The sequence below is a fragment of the Athene cunicularia genome, assembly GCF_003259725.1.
Source record: "Athene cunicularia isolate RWA chromosome 7 unlocalized genomic scaffold, athCun1 chr7_part1, whole genome shotgun sequence".
NCBI classification, from domain to species: domain Eukaryota; kingdom Metazoa; phylum Chordata; class Aves; order Strigiformes; family Strigidae; genus Athene; species Athene cunicularia.
The window spans coordinates 17,413,818-17,439,632 of NW_020799107.1; the positions used below are offsets into that span (position 1 = coordinate 17,413,818).

Below are 25,815 nucleotides of genomic sequence, written 5' to 3' on the forward strand. Positions count from 1 at the left end.
GGAGCCAACCCTACCTGTGGCATGGGCGAAGTGAGTATTTTCCGTCCTGGGTCTTGCCTGCGGGGTTTGCCCGGACTTTGCTCTCAGCTGCGCGGGCGAGCCCCGCTGCCCCCTCCTCGCCTGGCCTCGCCCGGGAGCACGGCTGGAGCGCTGGGCAGCAGTGTGCGGTGGGTCCCCTTGTCTTTCTGGTGCTTCTCTCGTCCCTGTCACCATGGCCTCTGGCTTTTGCCTTTTTTTTTTTTTTTTTTTAAATTAACTGGTATTACTGTTTGGGGAGCTGTTTTGCCAGCAAGTCTCAGGTTGTCCTAGTCTCAGCTTGTTAAATCTTCCCCGTACACCCTAGAGGAAAGAAAATTGCACTCACACCGAGCTACACTTGAGGTCCCACTTGATATCTCTGAGGCAACAAAGAAAACGTATTCTTCATTTGCCGTGAGAGAGAGTTGGCAGCCGTGGAGGTGGAGCAGGGTGAGCTGTAGCTGGAGGATTCTCCTCTGTGCCATCATGTCCCTTTGGTTGCTAAGCAGTGGTGACTGCATCTGTAGAAAGATGGAAGAGGACTGCAGAGGAGAGAGAGCAACAGGAAAAGCTCAGAAGAACAGCATGTTCTCATCTCGGGCGGCCTTACCTGCTGGGTATTGGTGTAGAAAATAGAAACCCGACACACTAATCATTCTTATGCACCTTGTTACCTTAATTCTAAACTTCTCGCATCCTATCTTGTACTCCAGGTAGAGCAAAGTTACTTTGTTTTTCCAAATCGGTTTGTCGTGACTCTTATACAAAGAGTAGTAATTTTGGAAAGTGCACTTTGTGCTCTCCATGTGAGTGGTACTGCTTCAACCTGAAAAAACTTTGGAAAACAAACGTTGGTAGCAACCTTTATACAAAAGTACATGGTTGCTTTATGAAGAGTCATGCAGTGGGAAGCTTTTCATCAAGAAAATTAATTTCAGTGCACTTTTATCCTACTTATGTAAATACAGATTTTGCCACTTAATTTGAGGATTCTAATGTATATAATGATTTGTTACCAAAATATCTTTGTTTCTGAAATATATTAAAAAGACTTCTAGTTTCAGTGGGATGAAAAAAACGAAATTAAGTAGTGTAAGGGAAAATCTGATTTTTTTTTTTTCCCCAGTTGAACTTGCTTTAGAGCAAATATATGTGTGGGACTTAGCAACATCAACAAAAAAAAACCCACCAAGACCTTAGTATTTTGTAAGATGAATTAATGTAATGACATGTTTACCATTTGATGCATAGCACCACAGCACTATTAAGGTGTGAATTCTCATATGGAATGAAAAGTAGTTCTGACACTGCCATTTTCATGTCAATAGTGTGTGTGTGTGAGGGGGAAACGTCTTCTAGCTTCTAAGTGGACCAAAAATCTTTTTATTAGTATCCAGTCAGTTGCTGCATTGTTGTTGTTTGCCAAATGCAGCTGTTGCAGGCAAGTGGGAAGAATCTATCCTGTATGTTGGCTCTGATCTCTCTGTAAGAAACACAGCGGCTCCTTGACTAGCCCTGATGGAAAAGGGTGTGTCAGAGTGGGAAGGCAGAGCTCTGCTCTATGCATCATACAGGTTCGGAGCCATCAGAGGTGTGCACGTGGTGCTGCAAGATTTGCCAAGGGCCAGGATTGCCATCAGCCAGTCCAAGGATTTTAATGTCATCGTCACCCACACTCCATCCCTTCACCTGTCTGTTAGGGATTGGAGGATAGTTTCATCTAGGCTCTTAGGTTTTGCTTTTTTCTAACATGTTTTTTAAAATGCTGTGTTTTTTAAATGGTCTCCTAAAGTTTATACCAAATACCCAGGCTTTTAAGTCGATTTTGTTAATCTAAGGTTTTAATACCAGGAGTACAATATTGATATAGACAGTTTTTTCCTTCAATATTTTATTTTAAAACTTGTTTCTCTTGTTTGAGTCAAAGATGAAGCTTTGTGGTAATGCTTATAAATTGTTTTTCTTCATATAAGCAAAGCTAATTTATTGTTCATACATACTTACTAGTAACAAGCTGTGATAGCATGTAGAAAACATTCTACCTTATTACAGTCCAAGGAAACATACTATCCCTGGATCCAATCCTTTAAGCACATATGTCCTCATTTAATTTTTTTGTAGGGACACTAAGTTGGATGCCTTCTACAGCATGTCCTTTGGGACTGCATATATGCATACAATCAAGAACACATAGAAAGAAAACTGGTATAATTTAATCTTCAGAAAGATTTTTCCCTCCTGTTGAAATAAATTGTAAACTCAGCCCAGGACAAGTATGTATTTATCAATAATAATTATAGATGTCATGCTCCTTAGAGAGAGTTGAGTCATTCTCAACACTGAGTGGTGGTGCTGGTTGAAGCACTTGTGTCCAAAGCAGATTGGTCTGTTACCAGGGAAGATTTCCCATTGTCTTGTTCCTCATGTTTTTTGTCACCATTAGCTAGTTGATTTCCAGATAGGAGATTAAACTCTTTCTCACATTTCTAAACACAGTTTGCATTTTCCCATGCAATGTAGTAAGTTCACTGTAAATAGTTTTCTTCAAGTCTTGGAAGAAATCCACTGTAGAAATTCAGTAGCAGAAGAGAATTTTAGAAAAAAAAATTAAACTGTCTTGCATGCAGTTGTTGCATTCTGGAAAAAAAACAACACAACAGAAATTTAAATATATTTTCGTTTAAGCAGATGAGTTTAATACAGTTATTTCCATAGAAGTTCTGTCAAGTCCTCTGTCAAGATCGGATTCTTTGAAAGTCACACCATGAAATTTTCTTATCTGGAATTCAGTAAGGCAAAACAACAGTGCTCCAGTAAGCCTCTTCAAAAATATGCACTTTTGTGCTTATTTTTGTGGAGATATTAAATGGGAAACCCCTTTGTATCTACACATTTAGTTGATCCTCTTGGGTTATTTATTCTGTTGACAAGATTATTTACCTATAGATATGGTTTATTTTTCTTTTAGCCTGAAATGTTATCTTTCTCAGATGATGCATTTACAGAATCATTGTCCAATGTTTTCCTGAACTTTTGAATGTAAAATTCTTGTTTCAAATTGCCATAGTTTAGACAGAGTGGCCTGAGTAGCCAGGAGACATAGTGTTCCTCTGTGCCCTTGAAGCCTTACCTGCTCCTGCAGACAGGCTGGAGCACATACTCTTTAGGGGCTGTTACTTGCATCTAGGAGCTGGCAGTGCTGGGGTGCCATAGGGACTGGTACTATGCCCAGCATGCTTGCCAGGGTGTAGAGATCTGATGCCATTTATGCTGCACCCAAGGCAGCAGCAGGCAGGTTATCTCTAGATTTGGCCTGTCTTGTGGGTACTCCTGAGAGACTGCCAAGTCTTGCTGCCTGAGTTCCTGGAGAAAGCTAGGCAAGCTCTTTGCATTTGACTCACTGTTTGGCTTTGTATCTAGACATCTATGATTTACTGTACAGATTATCCTGGTATAAAAATGAGTAGATAATACAGTGAGAAGCTGTTGTGGAGGAATAACCAAATAGTAAACACAATCTTGGAAACCCACTTTGATCTCATTTTAAGGTGCATATGACTTTACATTACTTTTATAGATACTGATTTACCTTGCTACAATATCATTGACAAGGGTATTTTTGTGCCTTAAGTAGGCAAGTTGAAATCCTACTGTGTTCATTAATACATCTCCAGGTTTCCTGAACGTATAAGATATGTCTTGGAGTATTTACAACATCCTTGAGAATGTTGTATTCTCATAACGTCCAGATATTTTTACTATTTTTATAAATAATTTCAGATCAGTGGATGGGCAATATATTACAGACTGTATAAAGGCTTCATCCTCCTCTTCCTACTGCATTTGCGGTCTGTTCTTTCCATTAGTAATTCTTGGCCATTTCACACCTCATGTTTCTTATCATAGCCAACCTTGTGCCTTCACCATTTCCTTCTGACTTACTCTCAGGCTGCAGCCTCCACCCACTATGATGATTGCCCTCCATGCTGGCAGTTTAACCTCAAGTGTTGAGGAAGTGTTTGATATCAGATAGCAGCCAGGAAAGAGCTGTTGGTTTCTAGTACCCAGATGCTTAATTAATGTGTGTATACTTCTTGACCATCTGGTTTGATCAACTAGTCTGCAAATACTTTATAATAGTGAGAAGTGTGCCTTATGAGTCGTTGGCCAGCCAGTTTGGTTTGGAGGTCTGCCACCTGGTAGGGACTTGTGGTTTTTTGCCCTAAATTCATCAGTGTCTTCTCTGGTACCTGCTGTCTGGGAGCTGCACATTTCCTCAGCATTGAGACTGTGGTTGGCCAGTAAGTGGTGTGTTTTCCTGTGCTTGCTCAGCTCTTAAATCTCCATCCTGATTCTATCTGGGAACTCTTCTCTTACAGCAAGGTTTATATTCAAGCAGAAAACCTAAAAGGAATTGAAATAAATTCAATTAATTTGAAGATACGCAGTACCTTCAGAGTTTTCAATATGTATACCCAGATTAATTGGTGTAATCAGAAACAGAGGAAAGCAGTTACAGTATATTGTTTAGCTACAATGTTTTTAAAAAGGCTTTGCAGCATTTTGTTGAAGAAACTTCTGATTTGCTACAAGTTTTGCTGGATTTATTTATGTGGTGCATGGGGTGTTTAAAATTTTTTTTTTTTTTTTCCTAACTAGATAGTTAGTGGGGGAAGGGCAGGGTCATTATTCAGGAGCGGAAATTACTGGATAGAGTACTTCTAGTGGTGATTGTCATTGAATACATACAAGCCAACTGAGACAAGAGGAAGGAGAGAGTGGGGCTCTAAAAACAGTCCAGTGAGGTGATAGCTATTGAGAAAATAGTATGTGGAGGCACTGCTTAGCTAAACATGTCTATAGAAAGAGCAGTGGGGGTGAAGGAACTTCATATTTGGAGTCATCTCACATTAATGGTGCCATGAAGGTGATTACCTTCCTTACCTCATCAAAACCTGAAAGATCTTTATTTAAAATCGAGACCTCAAGTTCAACAGTCAGAGGGACCTTGTCCAGGAACAGAGCCACTTACTGGGTAGGAGACAGTGATTTTCATGGTGTAATCTATTTTTTCTTCCTTTCCTTCCTTTCCTTCCTCTTTTGCTACAGTACTTATTTGGTGACTTGGACTCCAGCTTTTTGAGGTGATGATAGGTTGTGTTGAACCTCTGTTAATCTCACAATCTGTGTTGGAGGTTATAAGATAGTATATCTTGCTTGACCTCGCCTGCAGTCAGTCCTGTCAATGTTGGATTTAAAATTCTTGGTCAACACTGCCTCTATTTCTGTAGCCTGTGCATCAGATTTCAAAGGGCATCACTATATGACATAGTGGCCATTATATTAGATAATTTTGAGCTCTATATTTTGTGCCATATTTATTAAGAAAAATGTGTTAGTTAACTTAGATTTAGATTCAATAATAGATCCTATTTCTCAAAAACTTATTTTTCTGTTTGAAGACTAACTGATGTATTCTTACATCATTATATTTTCTCATGTTAAATACATCCCATGTCATGATGTATTTTTACATCATTATTTTCCTATGTTAAAAAGAGATCTCAAGTTATTAACTTCATTAATAACATGACCCTCAGTTTTTGGTGGGAAAAGATATTTTCGAATTAGAGTGATGCCTTGGAGGACTTATAAAGAATATATAAGTAAGTAAAACCAATGAGAATTGTTATGTTTTTTTTACCTTTATAATCTTAAAGACTTAAATCTGTTGTATGTCCTTCAAATGATGTATCAATTTTCAGTTCTTTTTTGTTAGATGAAGACTGTCACAGAGAAGACGTGCCTTAAAGCTTTCATGGTGTGGATACTTGTGGTTAATATTTAATGATGATTCAGAGATGATATTTAATGATATTTTGTAGCAGTTTCTGTGGCTTAGAAAATATTATTTTGTTAATTAGATTTAATAAATTGAATGAAAGAAGAGTCCATTTGTCTGGAGCACCAAAGAGCCATGATGACATATTTTGTCTTCCTTTCCTTAACTCTCCTTCCATCTCGTGATCCCTAGAGGTATATTTTATTTTCATCTTGCTGCCTCTTTGTCCTTTCACTGAATTCAAGCAGAGTTCTTTCTTTCTGTGTAGTGATGATGTATGACTTCATGGATGATGAAAAGGAGTAAAATAATGACTTCCAGAGGCTTTGCTGCACTAAGTAAACAGAGATTGGATTTGTGATGATTTACACTTATGAGCAAAACTATCTGTTTTTATTTTCTTTTTGAATTATCACAGTGGTTTTCTTTTTAGGGATAAGACTCATACTGCTGTCATGAAACATGTGCACCATATAGCTGAAATAATAATTTGGAGAAGTCCAGAAAATTGAAATGGTCTTTGGCAAGGCACTACAAAACTAAGAATGTCTCTTGTTTGCTTCTGTAGAAAGCTGATTCAGTTCTCCACAAAGTCTTCAGACACTCAGTTTCTGGGATGTTTTTATCTGTTGTGAAAAGAGAGTACAGAAATTATTGTAGCCTTGTGCTTTTTCACCTTTTTGTTTTGTAGATTCTAAAGATTTCTCAGAGCTTTTCAGAAACACCATTTTTTGAGATTGTTGTAAATTATCCACTTTCTGCTGCATGATGCTTTACTTACTTTTTATTAATTTCTTTGAGTTGGACACAGGGTCAAATGGATCAGCAGCCCACAATATTCAAACAATTACATAATAATTTAAAGGCATGCAGAGGGTGAGAGAGTGTTTCTATTAATCTAAAAAAAATATTATTTGACAACTCTAAAATGACAAATCATAGGGATTACTTTAAAATTAAATATTGCTGCATGGATCTGTTGAACAATTATCATTTTGCTGAGGGACATAGAGAAGTAGGGTGTTCTGCACTGAAACCAAAGTCACTCTAGTCTTAGTCTAGAAATGAATCTCAAATCTCAAGTTCTTATATTGTAAAGTGGGTTTTAAGTTTTGTGTTTTGAGGGTGTGTTTTTTTTGTGGTTTGGTTTTTTTTGGTAGGTTTGTGTTTGTTTTTCTTTTACAGCTGCCATACCATGCCATTAGCTTTCACTGTAAGAAAAAAGTAAATAAGTAAATTTCTAGTTCTTGGGGAAGTGATGACTGTTTGGTTTTGTTTTTTAGAGAAATGGTTGACAGTGTGGCAATAAAATAGAAGGCAAATAGCATCAAGTGTTTATAAGCCTCAGAACAGCAACTCCTATTCTTTTAAGAAAATGCCATCATTTCTATGGCCAAACACAGGCATATTGTATGCTTGAGAGTAGTACTAATATATTTTTATTTTTCTCAAGCTTTTGCATTGTTAAAACATTTATGTTAAAATGCTAGAAGCAGGACAACAGTGTCTGACAAGGACACTAGTTGCTATACCATTTGTATTTGTTGTTTACAAGATTTCTTGTCCAACTCAACTGGAAATAATTAATAAGGATTATCTTTCATTTTTTGGGTTTAGTCTTTGCCCCTGATCAGTCAGACTGAGGACAATGTTCCTTTCATCTTTGGATGAATGTGTCAAATGACAGTAGCTTGGTACTTTGTAAGTAATTTAAGAAATGTAAATGTGCATGAATTTGAAGATATGCATAATTTTTTCTTTCTTAAGCTCAGAGAAGTGTGTTTTTTGTCTAAACTATAAAATATACAGATACCACACCCCCACCCCCACCCCCTTCCACCTTGTCTGGAGTTCTAAGAGATGCAAGGAAGTGAGGGGGAAGGAATTCAGGCACAGACTAATAGGCTATTCCACTCTCCTGATGAATACCTGATTAAATTATTTATTCCTCCTGTATGACTGTAAAGAAAGGAACATTGAAGGTTTTGAAGCTGAGTGTCATTTCACAGTGCTAATAAAGTACAGTGACTCTGATGGTCTGGTCTGAACCAGCTGCTTTCTTTTTGCCTGAAAAAGAAAATGGTGGTGAATTAAGTAAAAAAATAAATAAATAAATAAAAATTTACTTTTTTTAAACCAACTGCTGCACTTTATATAGGTCCTTTTAAAATATGTTTTTTCTGTGAATGTATTGCAATTCTGTTTTAATTATATTGTGGTTGTGCAATATTATTGCTATTTCTGCAGCAAGGTAGCACCTTGGGGCAAAACTCCCTTATTTTTAGGGAGCTATGTACTACTACATGTATATCGTGCCTACATCAAGGAACAATATATTAGTTCATGTACTAAATTACATTTTGTTGTGGGTTTTTGTTTGTTTTGTTGTTGTTGTTGTTGTTGTTTGTTTTTTACATGGCCATCTAAAAAGTTGTCTTTAATCCCCTGGGGAAGCAGAGAAATATGGGGTTGAGTTTTGGCACTTATTCTGAATTTGACACCATTTAATTTTCTTCTGCACACAGAAGTTATAAATGTGCATATGACTTAAACAGTGGTAGTCAATACAGGAAACTTTAGCCAGTAATACAGTATTTAATGTCAAAATGAATGCTGGAAAATGCTATTTTTGAAATCTTCACAGTGAGTTTGTAAAAGCTGTTTAGAATACAAATATTTATTTTTAAGTATATTTTCACATGAAGAAAACATATTATGGGTATTTCTAATAGTTTTCTTTAAATTTCATGTTTTAATCTGCCCAAGAGCTTTTGTTTATATGCAGTTTGCCATCTGCTTTCTCAGCTTTGATGTAGGGGTTGGGAAGGAGATATGGCCTCTCAAAAGCCCTTCTTGTTCCTTTAGATGTTGAAAAAGAAAAAATAAAACAAGGCCCTCGAATTTCTTGTTTTACTCCACATTTTCTCCAGATCTTATAGCAAGACGCTTTCATTCAATTGCATATTTGCTTTAGGGTGATTCCAGATCCTTCCTTAAAATGACAAAATTGCATGAAGAATGAATTTGATCCAGTATTATGGAATGCTACCTGTTATTCTACCAGTAAACCTTTACCTAGAATATAATTTTATGTTCCTCTAAATGACTATTTTTTTAAAGGCACGTTGTGATCTAGCCACCTTTTTTAGTTGCAAATCTGAGTTGGAAGAATTGCGGGATGTCTGTCCCCTATATGCTTATGACTGCTGTGAGTTACTGTAGGTATGTTTTCAAAGATCTGCCTATAGGGTGCCCATATTCATCTGGTGCTTTGTGCTGCAAAGTAAATGGTTATCAAGTGTTATTTCCAGAAGTATTCCTAATGGTTCTAGATTTGATAATGTACAAACACTGATAACTATCAGGAAAATCAATTTAGGTATTTCCTGTGCTAATGATGCTATATTAGTAAAAGTGGGACCCTATGAAGTGCTTTCATGTGTGTGAGGTGGGGCCTGTAATGATCAAAAGGGTACTTACCTCTGTATTGGAGACAGGGACATCTTTCAGGCAGGGACAGGCAGACAGGCCTGTCATCATAGATGGGCAGGAACATCTTTCACGGGATCAGGTTGCCAAAGCTCCGTCCAACCCAACTTGTTGAACCATGCCAGGTGCCCAGGTGGCCTTGTTCAGAAGGGTTGTGAATTGTGAGGGAAATTGGTGATTCCAAGCCAGTAGATGGTTCTGGGACTTCTGAATGGTTATTATTAGCAGATGTATTTCCATGGTTTTTATATTCTACCAAGTGGCACACCCTGATAATACAGTGTGAACTTGGTAGATTTTTTTTTCTTTGTAGTCATGCAGCTGATTTGATGATTGCAAACATTTTTAATATTTCAGAATTTATCAAAAGCTAGGTCAATAACACTATCAACTCTTAGTCATTGAATTTTGGAGCATGTTTGGGAAAATACTTATATCAATCATACTACTATGAGGTGAAAAAAAGAATTTTCATTTGAATTCTTAGTATGTCATCAATGACCAGAAGAGTGGATTGCACCAGAAAACATTTATCTCTGCCTACAGATTATCATGCAATAGCTCATACAAGTTAATCCTTTTCTCACTGATCTTCAAGAATCTTTTATACTTAATTGCTGAAAGTTCTTTCTCATTGAGATAATCCTTGAAACTGGGCTCTGAATCAGGTACATTGTTTGCAGAACGTATTTTCCTGAATTGATTCTTATATTATCAATAATAATGCTTCATTAATTACTATCAATATTTCAATGTTTTTCAACAATCCAATGTGGTATAGTGGTTTACTGCTGCCTCTTATTTATATATCAGCTGGCAATTGATATCAGCCAGTGTAATCTTGATTTTGAAACTCTAAGTTTAAATGTGGAGAGTAAAATATTTTCAGTGGAAAGAAAATAATTATGAAATTAAATTACTCTTTCAGATTTGGATTTCTTTTTTCATTCAGCAGATTTTCTTTTCTTTTAGAGGATACTGTCATATCTGTTTATTTGTTCATCATTTCCCCTGAAGGTACAAGGGTAACATTAACTTTGGGACTTTGTTTTAGAATAACTTAATCTAATCGAGTTAATTTTTTGTTGTCCATTGTTGTTTATACAATCTAGAACAGCAGTAATTTTTCAGAAATGACTAAATGAGCAAAGTAAATGATAGATGTGTTTCAGGCTATCCTTCAGAACCTTCTGTGGTGTGGGTTTTGTATGCTTTTGTGCAAGTTGAGAAAGGTTTCCTGTTGTATTCTTGCCAACTGGATGTACTGTCAGATAAATTTTAATGAAGACCTATCTCATGATATAGAGCCAAATAGAACAGAAATCCAAGGGGAAAAAATGGTTTAGGGAGGACAAATACCTCAAAAAATATCAAGACTTTTAGATTCAAGCCCCAGAGAAAACGACTGCCAAAGCTGTCTTGCAGCTTCATTATTCTGGTTTATGATCACATGAATGTCTGAAAGTGACTTAGAGAATTAACGTTGTTTACAGAAAAGACTCAGTGGTCATCATGAAAATTTTTCTCTTTAAAAGAATTACATCCCTGAACAAAATGGAGCAAAACAGATGGAGTTTAACTAATGCAGGACTCATTTGATTGTGAAGGAGACCTGTGGTTATCATCTCAGTCTCACCATAACATTTTCTATGACTTCAAATCCAAGCAATCTGTTTTTCAAGTGTCTTTCACAATCTCTTTACCCTTTGTCTTTTATTTGTAATAGAAAGCAATTCTGTAGTGAAATAGGTCTGACTTTTAGTATAGGAAAACCAAAGGAAATGCTTCCTATCTTTTTACTTCAGCCACTGGCATAATAGTGAAAATAGTTTAATTAACATTTGCATGCGATGACGATGGTGGTGCCTGCTTTTCTTTTTTTTGTGATAAATTTGGCATGAGGAAAAAGGCCATCACTGTTTCCTCTCGCTCCATTACATCCCCTCTAGCTGCTACACTTTTTGTAATGTTACCATGTTCTGCATGTTCCTACATTGCTGTTTAGATAACAGGTGTATATTTCCAATATATATTTTCTGCTTTAGCTGGAGGAGTTTCTTTGAATCTCTAACACATTTTGATTTGTCTGTGCCTTCCTCACACTGTTGCTTGATGGGCATTCCTATGGATATTCCATAGCTACAGTGTCAAAGTGAAAGCACAGTCTTACATTAACGTTCATATTTATTAAAAGTAAGGGATTTAGTAAACTCACGGAAATGTATGTAAATGTAAGTGAATCTTTAATGTTACTGTGCTGTATTAATTGAATTGGTCAGGGCATAATATGCGGATGACAGGATTTGTTTCCTTATATTTACTATCATTTTGTTTGTAGATCTTACTGCTTTTTGATAGTAAAGCTGAAGTTGAATGTAACTGGTTTATTTTTTTAATATGTATATCATCAATAATCATAAAATACTGTAGAAAGAGGAAATAGTCTAAATCTGAGTTTGATCAGTTCAGTAGGTTTTGATTCAAAATACTGATTTAAATTCAAACTAAAAAAATAATGTGACAATATAAACAAATGGTTATTCCATTTTGTCTTCTATTTTAGGTTTTAAAAAAAGTTACTTGGCTTATAGACCTGCTAATTAAGACTTGGTAATTAGTTTCCAGACTTGATCTGTTGCAAATTCTTGTCTCTTGTGTGTCAATTCATGTTTCTATACATCTGTGAATATCTGTTTTCTTGTGCGACTATGGAAGCATTTTCATTTTCTGTTTCAAAAATGGTGTGATTTATTAATTACTAAATTATAACTGAGGCCAGGTTGCAGTTTATCAAAAAAAAGCTAGCTATCACTTTTAATTTGCAATGAACTGCCTAAATAGATCACCCAGGACTAAAGGTCAGATAATGTTCTTTTCAGATCTTGCCAAAATCCAGAAACTTCAAAGCCTAGATCACGTTAAGGCTTAAATTTGAAACCAGATAGTTTAACTGGCCAAGATAAGATCTTTTTAGTAACAGATTAGCAAACACTTGTGTGTTTTTTCTCATGTTCTTACTATTTGGCAGTTTTCATATGAACTGCTTTGCAAGCTTAGGAAATTAATAATATTTGTATTTTCCTATTTCATAAATACAAATACTCATGCATGTGTGTTCAGGGATGCAGTTTATATGAACAAACTTTATACTACTTTAGTGAATGAGGGGAAAGAAAAAGGATAACTGGGGTTAACAAATAAGAGAGGCTTTCTTTCATTCCAGTTCTTTCTAAAACCCCGTCTTGTCAAGATTCTGCAGGTTTTGATGGCAATTGCTGTTCTGTTCCCATAACTCAGTTACTTCCCTGCAGAACACCAGGAGAACAATCATCTTTGATAGAGATCTGTCCAGCTCCCATGTTCTGGCTTTACTTAGGAGACACAGCTGTTCTTTAGGGTGCTCCTCTGGGAAGAACTGGATATGAAACAAAGTATGCTAGTATTTTCTTGCTGCTGATTTATTAAAAATGGTATTAAAAACTACATCTGTTCCTTTTTTTTTTTTTTTTTTTTTTAGGATTCAAATATTTAGACAAAAGCTTTCAGTGTATGGATTGGATGCAGCATAAACACTGGCATTAGCATTGGTCCAAAATCTCTTATTACTGTGGACAAAACTTTTAGCTGGAAGTGAGCAAGGCTTTGTTGTGAGAATTCAGTTTCTCATACGTCTGTTTTGGTTTTTTATCTCCTGTGACTTACCATCGTGGTGTCATGTATTCTAGCATATTTTCTTGTTTATTCTCATGCTCACTGGGAATCAGATAGTGAACTTTGCCAGTATGGTTGACAGCCTCAAAATCTCTTGTAGCAACACAGGACTGCATTTCAGGCCGTTGAACTGAAAGAAATAATTGGTATTGAACAGTCATCTCAATTTTGTGGGATTATTCTGGTTCTGTGGCTTTTTAATGGACGTCATGAGTAAACAGGGTTTTTTCTGATACATATAAAAATTTGATAATATACTGGAGGTGCTAAATGCTTTCTGAACTTGCTGTGTGAACCTTTTCAAGAACATCCTGCCATACATCTCTGCAATGATGTATGCTGATGCAATTTTCCATTTTCAGCGTGTTTGCACAAAGACACAGAATGGACTTGGGAATTTTCCTCCATATCACTATAACCCGAGCCAGGTTTTACTGATTGCCCCCAGCCTATATCCATTTGCAGAACAGCAGCTGAGCCTCACTAGGAAATTAGGCACAAAAAGTTGACTCAGATTACACTAATGAGCCCATTAAGTGAGGTATAGAGAGCCTGTCTAGCCAGAATGAAGAACTGAAAGAGGTCTCACTGTACTCTTTGCTTTATGTCTTTTGCATTCTGCAATCAGTTTTTACCTTCTGTATATTTACTTGGGAGGGAGGTAGTTGCTTTCTTCTCCCCCTTGTCCTCTCCTGTATTATCTTATTTGCAAGAAAAAAAAAATCATATTCTTTTCCAACATCTGAGGGAGAAAACCTGACACAGTCGTGTTTGCAGACTATAAAGCACTAACAAAGCACATCTGCTTTCTAAAATTTTTCAAATGATTTGTCTGTGATGCTCTCTGATTTTTTCATGTAGTAAATGATGAGTTCTGCAAAATGGTCAAAGTGCAGCAAATTTACTGATTTTTAAAATAGTCATTAGAATTGCCTAATAAAAATCTCATCATGTTTATTATGTCATAATAATGTTATTCATAACAGCAAATAAACTTAAAATATTTCTTCAGAATTTTAGCAGTTTTAATGGAAAAATGTATTTTGTGTTATATGTAGATGTGCTTTACTGCTATGACCTAAAGGAAACAATAATATTTTGAGCTTTCTGATAGATAAAAGTCAGAGTATGTGTATATTTATTTTTTACTGTTTCAGATCCAATGAAACATAGGCTTGGGTTCTGCAGTATGTTATTAACTTGTATCTTGTTGGTTTTTGTTACCTTTTCTCTGCTTTTTTTTTTTTTTTTTTTTTTATATAAAATGAAGTCTTCTGTTTTTTAAACCTTGATTTTTGGGTAGCTTAAAGAATTCATTCTCTTCCAGTTCCTAATTAATTTTTGTTGTTCAGGAGGGAGGTTTTCAGTTGCAGTTTTTTGAGAGCTGTTCTAGTTTGACATCATTTATTGCTGTTGCTTTGCAGTTGTGCTAGTGATGGCCCAATACTTAAGCAGAGAAACAGAAAGGAGAATTTGATTACAGACCAGCAAAACACCTGCAGTAGGTATTTCCGAGCTGTACCTGGTAGAATACAAACCAGAAAGCTGGAGGAGCATATGATGCTGAAGACCAATAGAGTGCTGGTAAAAGAAGCCTCGGCTTGCATGAGGAGCAGGGTGGAATATGGTGAGTGGAGGATTTACTAAGGCACCTTGGGAGATCCTAGAGAGTCCCAGTGGCAGGGCATGGGGAAGCAACCTGGAACAGACCCCTTGAACCTACTGAATTCTTACTGCAGGCTATATAAGGTAGGTAACCTTAGCCTTGTTTTTTGCTGGCTGGGTGCTTCCCAAACCTGGCACTCCAAAGGTGCTTTACAAATTTTTTTTTTCTTTGATTTCAGTAATCTTATTTCACATAACTGGTAATAAATATAATACTAAATATCTTATCAGAAATTGACTTTTTTCCTCTAGCTGTAGTTGAAATAAACTACATCTTCTTCAAACATGGCATACGTGTTCCTTGTGTGGTCATATCCAAATCAAATGTTTTCATCTAACTTTCACTAAATTGGTCATAATTCACAATAATACATTCTGCATTAATGAAAGTTTCTTTGATGTAAAGACTGTGTTAGTACAGTCAGAAGATCCCAATATATTGACTTTAATTTGATAAAGGTAAGAAATTCAAGATAATTTTATTTTTAAATCAATTTCACAATTTCTGGAAATGATGATAGCAAAACTGAATCATGTAACAGTCTAAAGACTAAAAAAATTATAGCAAGTGCTACACCTCCATGAGTTGGAATAAATCACTTGGAGATGTTTCTGCAATATCTGAGTATCATGTACAAGCTTTGACTAATTTACATCAGCCATTCTGATGTATGTGGCTCAACAGATGACTTTTTGATTTCATGCTTGTAAGAGCCAAACTAATGAAAAACCTCATGTATGTGGATGTGTGCACTTTCTTTGTTGTGCATAGTGCTTATGTACTTTGTAATATTGCATGCATGTGATTTATTACTGTATTAATAATTCATTCATACTAAATTATGAGGTCTGACAATTGTGTAACAGTTCTTTGCTCCTGAGGCAGTGTCTCTGGATAGTAAATGAACTTTGAGAGGATATGTTTTAATGGCTTAGCAATGGATTCACTGTGAAAATTCCAGCACCTAGCTATGAAAAGGTGAAAGAAATTCTTACTCCCAGCTCTAAATCCTTTAAATTGCAGTGAAAATATCTTTAAAGGAAGGATTATATATTTATTTTTGAGACAGAGAACTGAATCTGAAATTGTTGTTGGGTTGTCTAATTTTGCTATCAAAAGCTGGGTATGTTATTTCTCTAGTAAATGTTTTGTGTCTTTTGTAGCTATGACTGATTCCAAGAATTATCCCATTTCCTAAAAAATGATAAATTTTGCAAAATCCAGTGAGTTGCCTTCAAAAAAACAGAGGTTTATATTTGTGTATCCTAGTAACTACTGACAGCAGTTCTGTCCATCATGGGGCTTCTCCCAGGTGCCAGTGCAGAGGATCAGCCATATGTCTTCAAGAATTCTTTCTCAAAAGCACCCTCAATAAGCTATTTATCAGAGACATTTTGCTTCTATTCCAACTCTTCCTGTGTAGTGTCTTGCTATCTAATGATTGGTAAGAACAACCAATCAGTAAATCTAGATTGTCTTCCGGTTTTATGGACAGATATTGGTATGATGATAATACATTGCTAACAGTGTGAGGAGCATGTGTCTCTTCTAAACAAAGCCAAGAAAAGCCATATTGTTGTTTTAGTCAGCTCTGTGGACCCCAATAAATTTTTTATGATTAATGGAAAAATATATTTGATCATATAAGGACATAGCCATTAGCAGTACCACTGTATGACAAAGGAAAAAAAATACTTAACAAATAGGTTATTGAAAACTCATACTATGTTTGATGTAATGGTCTTGCCAGACTTTAGTTAGACTTAGCGTATCATATGGATTACCTTGAAACATCCTTTTGTTTGAGGGATGAATGCAAGTCAGTGAGATAGGCTCGCCTCCTTTCATTTGTTGCAACATTTTCTGAAATGGTGTGCAGTAAGGCCTAACTCCTCCTCCTAAATTTACTTAATGTTGAGTTCTCTCTCAGGGGAGACTCATTTAGAAGTTCAAATAATTTAAAATTTCAGGTAGATCATATATTTGTTTAGAAAGGAAATTAATTACTTGCTTGCTTGCATTATATAGATATGAAGTTCCAGCTGCTGGAGACAAGAAATTCTATGTTTGTCTCCTGAAGGAAAGCAGAATATGGATGATTTAAATAAGTGACCTGTTTCAGGGAAATAATATCCTCAAGTAGGAAGTCATAAATCTCTTGTTCAATAATAATTGTTTGGATGCAGAGATCATTAGATTTTTTTTATCTCGGATACTGCTGCTTTTTGATATGAGACCAGGAAATTCTCACCTGTAGAAACGTAAAGAAATTTCCATATGCAAGAAAAAATGCACGGCATGCTCCTTTTGTTTAAGCTGTTTAAAATAATCTGATTGCCACTGTTTGTAGATACACTTCCCCAGAATTAAAGCTCTCAGTGAAGTGGAGATATTTCAGAACTTCTTTGGTTTGATTGACTGATTGTCTTTGGTTGCGGTATAACACTGGCCTTCTCTGTGTGTCTTTGTTAAAGGTGGTAAATTACTCTGAGATTGATGCCTACACATCTCTGGTGCTCATCTTTTTTCAGACAGTTTTTGGGAAGAGCCTCTGACTTATTCATTAATGTTTCAGTCTTAAACAGGATGTCTTTAGTCCATCACTTTTATTCACAGCTCTGAGTTTTGGGAGATTTAATTGAAACTTTTTCCTATAACATAATGTTGTACATAGGATTAGCTGTGGGTTTGGTTTTTTTCCCCCTTTGGTATTCAATCATTGGTATTCAAGATAAGATGATCTCTGACAACACTTTGTGATTACACGCAAGCTTAAAATTATCTCGGATTTTGAATCAACATCAATATATTTACCATAGAGAAGTGTCATGGCTGTGGTTTTGCAATGAGGCTTCTCGCAAACGGAATGTAGGTGTTAGGCCAAATGTTATGTATCTTGTCTCCATTCCATTTTATTTTGCAGGAAGTTTGCATTTTATGCATAGAAAAATACCTCTGCTTTTCACTTAACATGTCCTTCTCCAAGAACATCACTTTAATATGTTAAAATATATTATTCTGGTTTTATATGCAACTATAATACAGTGCAAATTGATTTCTTGTGAAAGTTATTATTGTCCCATTAATTCAGAAAAGAAATGTTGCTTATTGTCTCCAAGCTTATAATTTCCAAATGTAGTTTCTTTGTGAATGTTTGCTCTTGATAACAAAGACTGTTTGGGAGACCTTAACTACTCTAAACATAATTGAGGGTTTTTTTTTTTTGTCCTTCCTATGTTAATGGAAGTTGAGAGTGGCTTTGGATAAAAGTAATTTAACATTAGTCATGTAACATAATGGTGCATACAATTATGCTGCTTCTGCTGTGCAAGAAAGCAGAGTGGCTGAGCACCTTCCAATAAATGGTCCATTATGTAATCAGGATCTGCATAATCACTTTTAGATATTATGTTAAAAGTTTTGGTTTTCATATATATGCTAAATCAAGTAAGAATTCTTGACTTAAGAACATGGACCAAATTCTGAGTCTTAAATTTGTTGTACTTGACAGGTAATAAATGAACTTGTGAACTTGACATAGATGTTTTTCCAGTTTCTAATAATGCAGTTTTGGGATTTCTTTGTAAATGTATGTGAATATTAAGCTCTTATTCTGTGGATCAGAATCCTTCTAAGGACAGCACAGCTTTGTCAGGATCTCATTTGAAAAAAAAAAACCACAAACAAACAAACAAAAAACTTACTGACTTTCTGCTTCACACAAAGATTATTCCCGAAAAAATACTCTTTTCAAGCAAAAAGTTTTGGGATTTTTTACTCATTTCAAAAATTGTACTGTCTAAGAAAATCTGAAATGAGCACATATGCTGGTCATAATGCCATGACTACAATCTGTAAGAATTTTCTTAATCTCTGGATTTATGTAGCAAAACATTTTAAAGCAAGACTTCTGCCTATTGTGGCAATTCTTTTCTTCACAATTTCAAGTATGTGTGCTTTTCTTTTTCAGCTGGCATTTATTCAGTGAAGGTGAAATTTGAGCCAGAGAGCTTCTGAAAATTTAATCTAGAAGTACTGTAGTACTTTCTTCTTTTCTGAAAGTGTTATTTATTGACTTCTTGGAATCACTGCAGCAAATATGTAGTGTAAGAGAAATTTAACTCAAAGTAATTTGCAATGTTGTCATTGCCATTCTTGGGTTTTTTGTACCTTTGATGTCTTATTCTGTAAATGAAGCTAGACTAAGTAGTTCTGAAAAATATTTTAAAAACATTTTTATTCCTTCCTTTAAATTTGAATGCAGTAAATAAATTTATCCTGTATGATGGCTACCCTTTCTTCATATTCTTTCAGCTAATGAACACAAGGAAACTAAACACTGCAAATACCATGATTAATTGTAAATACATATAGAGGGTACTGTTTCATAGCTTTATATCTAAGCAGCTACAGTATGTTATTATGTGGTATCCATGGATATATATATAATTTTTTCTATTTATCTTTTAAGCAGTGAAACAAGGAGTTAGATGCATGCTTATTTAAGTCCACTGATAGAAATAGTATTTAAAAGTTTTGATGGTTATCTTTTCTATGAATTTATATAGAAAAATTATCCAAACTTATGTGGATCATAATGTAATTAACTTGATGTCATCATCTTTAGTGTCATAAAAGAAGTGTTTTGGAGCAAGAGTTGCCTAGTACACATTATTAGTGTTTTGTATTGGAAACTATATGAAGTCCTATTTTGCCATAAACTGATTTAATGACACATAAGTACAGCAGCAAATTGAAGGAGGAATCTGGAGAATCGAGGAGAAAAAAACCCCAACACATTGATAATGAAACGTGCAAGACCTAACACCAGGATTTACAAAGGCAAAACTGTCTCACAAAGTAACATAAGCACAAAAAATGTAAAAAAAAGTTTGTGACTGGCATAATTTATTTGACTCAAAGAAAAGATTCACTGAACTCATATTGCCAGATGAAAATTTTTACTGTAAATACATGAAAGTAGAAAGCACCAGTGGCTGACGGGCTACTGAAGCGAAGAAATAGCCTTAGTGTAGGAGCATATCTGATATAAACCTGTGTTTAGCTTGTAAAAGGAGTTAACAATTTGAGGAAGCTTTAAATTAGGATTATTATCTAGGGATTTGGCTACATGACTTATTCAGACCTAACTAGAAGCAGGGTCTTGAAAATTTAAGTATTTCTGTGGTCTGCAGAAATGTTATAGTAGTCACTTATGTGAAAGACAGAAATATTATACTTGCTAGAGTAAAGATATGTGCATGTCATTTCTGACAATGTTAATCGTGTTTTTTCACTGGTTTCCATTGTGTTATCAACAATAAAAAACTCTCACAGTTTTGTATTTTCTATGTGTTGGCTCCATTCCAGATTTTCTGTTCCATACATCAGTGATTGGATTGGGTGGTTGTGAGGACTGAATTTCCTGGATCTGCACTTGTTGAATATATTTTCTGACATAAAGGGAAAAGGCAGATCTGCTTGCCTAAGTGGTAGCAGATTCTAAGAATGGACTTATATTATAGAAATTTTATTTTTTAAGATTAGCTGTAGTGTGGTCTACCTTTAAACATTTTTCTTTCCTGCAATATTAATATTTTTTCAGATATCTTTGAGTATTACTGAAAATTCATACACTGAAATCAGAGGTTATTCAATTGAAAATAGGTGGTTTGGAATAACTTCAGAAAAGATACAGGTCATGCAAGGTGGGTTGCATATAAGAAGTTGAATCCCTAGAACTGAACAGAAATTCGTTCTGTCTTTCATAGGTTTTTGTTTAGTCTTTAAAATGATTTCCTGGACAAGCTATAGAGAAAGAAACAACTTCATAAATGAAGGATGTGGCAAAATCTTTTATTTAAAATGAGTTGTCCCACTTAGTGCTGTTGTATTGCCACAGTCTCTTACCAAGAAGTATCAGGGGTGAAATATACCATAGGTCTAATTAATTTGGTCTCAGAGCAATTAATAATTCAGAAATGTTGAGTGCTTATTGATGTTTAGCATTATAAGTGTACGAATCGTGTATGTACTTTTAGCATCTACACAGGAAATTATTTGAGAGGAGAAGGAAGAATACTAGATTTTTAATTGCTGATTAGGGCAGATGATTTCTAGATTTTTCTAAGAACTTTTCTGGATTTGTATTATAGCCAGCTGCTTGTTTTCCAAACTATCAGAGTAGTAATAGTGAAGTAGCAGGGATAAAACCAGCTTATTTTCTGTAGAAATTGTAATGGTCCGAATAATGACAATATAGTAGTTAATAATGTAAATTGTAATTTAAATAGTAAAATCCGATATCCCTTAAAAAGGCCATATTCTCTTATATACACATGTGCACAAAGAAGACCATAGCAAAGAAAACATATGTAGATTTGCTTATGACTCATCAAATTTGATCATTTGCCTAATTGAATTTCACTGTGTATCTTCACCTGACTGTCATGGTAGTGGCTTCTTATTTTTAATTAATATTCATTAAATGTGAGGTTTACATGTTTACTGAGACTTAGTAATTTCACCTGACTTTTTAGTATGCTGGAAACTTTGTTCAAGTTATTCATATAGCACTATGAAATTAACTATAATATATAGAGCATTGAAAATAATACTGTAAAAATTAATAGTTCTGTTATAGAACATAGAGTAGTAAGGCAGATGTATTGTTTCTAATGGAAAAATAGGAAGAGAAATATACTATGTCTGTATGGGAAACACATTTCCTCAGTACTGAGGGGCTGTTGCTCTATGGTCTGGGTCTAAGCTGGCACGTTATTTTTGTAAATGTTAAAATAAACATTTTGTAGATTACTATAGAAAATATAAACAATGTATCCATGCTTTTTAGCCCAGTGAACTCAAGCTCAAAACCTCAAACTTCCACCTATAAAATAATATAGGACTAGATTTAATACAACTTGGTGGAGAATGCATTGGAGCAGCAATCTGTTTACACATTGAATATATAAAAGAGATACACTGTTTCTAAAATGACATAAATATGACCCTGATGCTTTTCTTCATATAGATATTAAAAATATATTTTAAAAGAAAAATTAAAAATTATTCTTGGTTATTCAACCAAATTCCATAAGACTATATTAATATAATCTTTACATTAGTATCATGTTCTTATAGGCTCGTTCCTGTACCCAGGAGTTTCCACCTAATGTTGTGCAACTAGATTGTCAGTGGTATGCAGCAGTTGCCTATAATTTTTCATTTATAACTTGCTTTTTCTGTCCTGCTTGGTAGAGAGAGTCCATTCAGGCTTACATGCACAATATAGCCATGTTGGATGAGAAGCCTGTTTCTTAATAGTAAGCTGAGAGAACAGCGGGGTTTTATGTGTTGGTGTGTTTTTGGTTTTTTTTTTACTGTTAGTGGATTTTTTTGGGGGGGTGTGGTGTGGTGTGTGTGTAAGCTTTCAGAAGAAAGCTTTGTGGGGTTTTCAGGAGGGCAGGATGTCAGTTTTAGTTTCTTGAGGATTCACTTTCTTTTTTCTTTTCTGTTTTTATTTGTTATTACCTCTACCATCAAGACTGCAGAAGAAAAGAGAGAGAACATTTAAGTCATTAAACCAATCCATTCATCTTTCTTGGATAAACTGATTTCCATGATAGAAGTAGCATCAGTTTGCTCCACACTGTTACAGAGTTTATATATCTGCAGTACTTTAAAAAAAGTAATGACAAGAAAATATGGTCACTGAACTGTAAGTCAAGATGTATTTAATATGTTTGGGTTTTTTTCCAAGCATGGATTGTGATTGGATAGAAGAGATTCCTGTGATGTATTGGAAAAGAACCTTTTGCTATTTTATGTTAACACCCAGAGATGTGCTGTAGTCACTGGCTATGGTGTCTCTAGAGAGAAATACTGGAGTTCATCTCAGCCCTAAGGGTACCACTTAAGCCTTGCTGAATAAACCAGTGGAATATGAACATGCAGGCAGAAAGATTGGTTTTCATTCTGATAACATCTGTGACAACTCAGAAAAACTGCCATAAGGCCATAGTGGTATTTGGAAAAATGAAGTTATGAACTTTTAGTTTTACATAGTATCAACTTCTAAAGAGTAAATTTAGCCTAAATGCTTAAACCGACATAAGTTAGTGACATTTTTCAAGTACATGTTTGATAACAAGTAGTTTCTGCGGGCATCTTATTCATCACCTTCTGAGACTACATTCATAATGTGGAGTAGAAAACTTTATAAAATTTTGTAAAGTCTTTCTCCAAGAAATGAGAACATCCTCCAGAAGACTGAATATTATGGTATATATCTGTCTTATTGTCTAAGAGTGTCTCTCCTTTCTTTTTGTTGACATGTTTGTTTCTGCCTGTTTTGTTTCTGAAGATAGTCATCTAACCACAAAGTTGTGTAAGTGTGTCTTAGACTGCCAAGTATGCCCCTAATTGTTTGTAGGCATGGTGGACTGGTCAGTGGTGTGTAGCTGTGCTGAAAAACCTGTATTGTATTTACTTCATAAAGAGCAGTATGCCTGTAACAGGGCAGCGCTGTAGGCAAATTTTATTTAAGTGCGGTCTTCAGAATCTCTTACAATACACACACTATTGGTTAATATAACATATAGAATTTTTTTGTGGTGGGGAAAAACCCTACTAACCTAAACGTACTAAACTTAATATTGCTACTACCTTGGTGTAGGAAAAAGCCCCTGCTAGTAAGAACTTTCCTTACTTAAAAAGCAATTTAAATAGACATGGCTGTTCGCACTAAGGAAATCCTTGTGAATTTTCAACTTACAAAAAAAGGATAATAACACACACACACACACACACACACACACACACACATATATTTTATTTCTGAAAAAGAGAGTTGTAAGCTAAATAAGGGACCTAAGGTTACCAAATAATACTTGCATTACTTACTTGAGCTCTTAGGTAAAAATGAAGCTTATGGAAAAGGATCCCAGTGTCCTTCCTTGTAAAACAGATCTCTGTCTTCCTTTTTGCTGGTACATGTTCCCTGGGTATTTAGAGTCACAGATGTCATCCAGCTTCTGAAGGAAAAGTACTTCTTGAAACACAGCTGCTTCTCAGTCCGGTTGTGACTAGGCAGATCTTCAGGGTCACTGGTGTTACGGATTTGAGAAGATTTTGCTAGAGAAGGCTTAACATCAATCAAACCTTTCATTTGAGAATGGTGAATCTCTTTAAGATGGCACAGATGAAATTACTCATTTTTAATAAATAAGGGAAGATTTGGCATTCTTGGTCTTTCTGTTCCAGAAAGAAAACATTTCTATGTTTTCCAAAAAAGCTGTGTGGCTGACATGGAAAATGTCTGATTGCTATAGCTATTTAGTAGGAAACTTCTCAACTCTTTACTAGCCTCTGCAAAGACCCCTTTTTTTTGTCTTTTATTGTGGTAAAGTGTATTTGCTCAGGACTCAGAAGATCTTGTAGCACAGCTGAAAAAGCAGGGAATTAAAGTTGTGCATACCCTTGACTGGCTAATTTAGAGGAAGAGATGGCTTGTGTGACGTTAGGTTGCATGTCCATGAGATTTTATTTTCTTCTGGAAAATTCTTAAAAAATATAATTTTTTTTCTCAAGTAATATTAAGTTGACCTGAAAGTTGACATAGAAGAGGCAGATTTCTGGGATTCATTGTGTTCTATGTCAACTGACTTCAGAACTCTTACACTTTGTGAAAAAGTATGTCAGCAATTTTTTTCCTTCCCAGCACACCCCTACTATATTGAGCTCATACTGTGATCAGAAAAGTAGTTATGTCTAGCCAGTTCTCACCTCCTGGATAGAACAAGCTCAGACTGTGACATTTTTGGTGACAAAAGCCTATAGCAAATGGAGCGACTCATCTAAATCTGCTTCAAGTTTTTTCCTCTTGGGAGTGAGGCCTCACAGCACCCTGGCCAGTGTTCACAATATTTCTGTGCTGGGTATCTGGCCATGGGGGGCTGCATGGGTGGCCTCTGTGAGTACAGGCTGGGGCTGCCCTGTGCTGGACACAGCCAATTCCAGCTGGCTCCATCCGACCCACCATCGCTGAGCCCAGCAGCCAAGATGGTGGCGCCTGTGGGAAGACACATCCAAAAAAAGGGCAAGACACCATATGTCAGTGTGAGGGGAAAAAATGTGTGAGAAACAGCCCTGTAAACAGCAAGGTGAATGAAGAAGGAGGGGCAGGAGGGCTCCAGGTGCTGTGGCAGAGATGCCCCAGAAGCCTGTGGGACAGGCCTTGGTGAAGCAGGTATTCCCTGCAGCCCATGGAGGAGCAGGTCGATATTCCTTGAAGGAACTGTGGAGAGCCCACATTGAAGCAGTCTTAAACTGATCCCTGCAGCCTGTGGGAAGGACCCATGCTGGAGCAGGGCAAGAACCAGAGGAAGTGGGAGAGTGGCAGAGAGGCCCTGCAGTGGTCTGACCCCAGCCCCCATCCTCCCAGTGCATGTGGGGACAGAGGAGGTATAGGAGTTGAGAATGAAGGAATGAAATTGAGCCTGGAAAAAGAGACAAGCAGAGGGAAGGTTCTTTTAGGTTTTGTCTTTGTTTCTCACCATCCAAATCTATTTTAATTGGTAAAAATGTATTTTTCCCCAAGTTGAGTCTGTTTTCCCCATGACAGTAATTGGTGTCTGTCTTTATCTCAACACGTGCTTTTTCACTTCATTCTCCACCATCCCACTTTCTTTTGAGGAGTGGGAGTGACAGAGCAGCTGACTGGGACTCTGAAAGCCAGTCAAGGTTAATCCACTACAAGGTTGTGTTGACAAAGGCTGAAACACTCACCAGTGTCAACAAGCAGGTCTGGATTCCATTCTGTCTCTGTTCATAAAATTGGTTTATTCTGAAGATATTGTGCCCTTGAGTGTTAACTGTGCTATCACTGTAGAAAATAGAAACCTTAAAAGAAGTGATCTATTACTCTTTGTTGTAATTTAATAAATTTATTATTTTTACATCATTTGAAAGTATATCTGGCCTCAGAGTACTGTAACTTTGAAGAGAATACATTGCGGTTTTTATATAAAGCTAAAACCCTCCATCCCTCATAACTTCCTTAATTATGGAGCATAGCACAACCAAAATT

The 25,815-nt window shown here is 35.8% G+C and overlaps 2 protein-coding genes across 3 annotated transcripts in view; one reads left to right on the top strand and one right to left on the bottom strand.

Annotated features, from left to right (window-relative positions):
• Positions 1-189, bottom strand: part of XIRP2 (xin actin binding repeat containing 2) — a 119,235-nt gene extending 119,046 nt beyond the window's left edge. The window contains exon 1 of the mRNA XM_026852448.1: positions 15-189. The gene's annotated coding sequence lies outside the window, so the exon portion shown is untranslated. The remainder of the gene's footprint in view (positions 1-14) is intronic.
• The window catches only part of LOC113482221 (sodium channel protein type 2 subunit alpha-like), a 75,996-nt gene continuing 50,181 nt past the window's right edge, over positions 1-25,815 (top strand). For both annotated transcript variants that reach the window (XM_026852651.1, XM_026852650.1), the window contains exon 1: positions 1-30. The gene's annotated coding sequence lies outside the window, so the exon portion shown is untranslated. The remainder of the gene's footprint in view (positions 31-25,815) is intronic.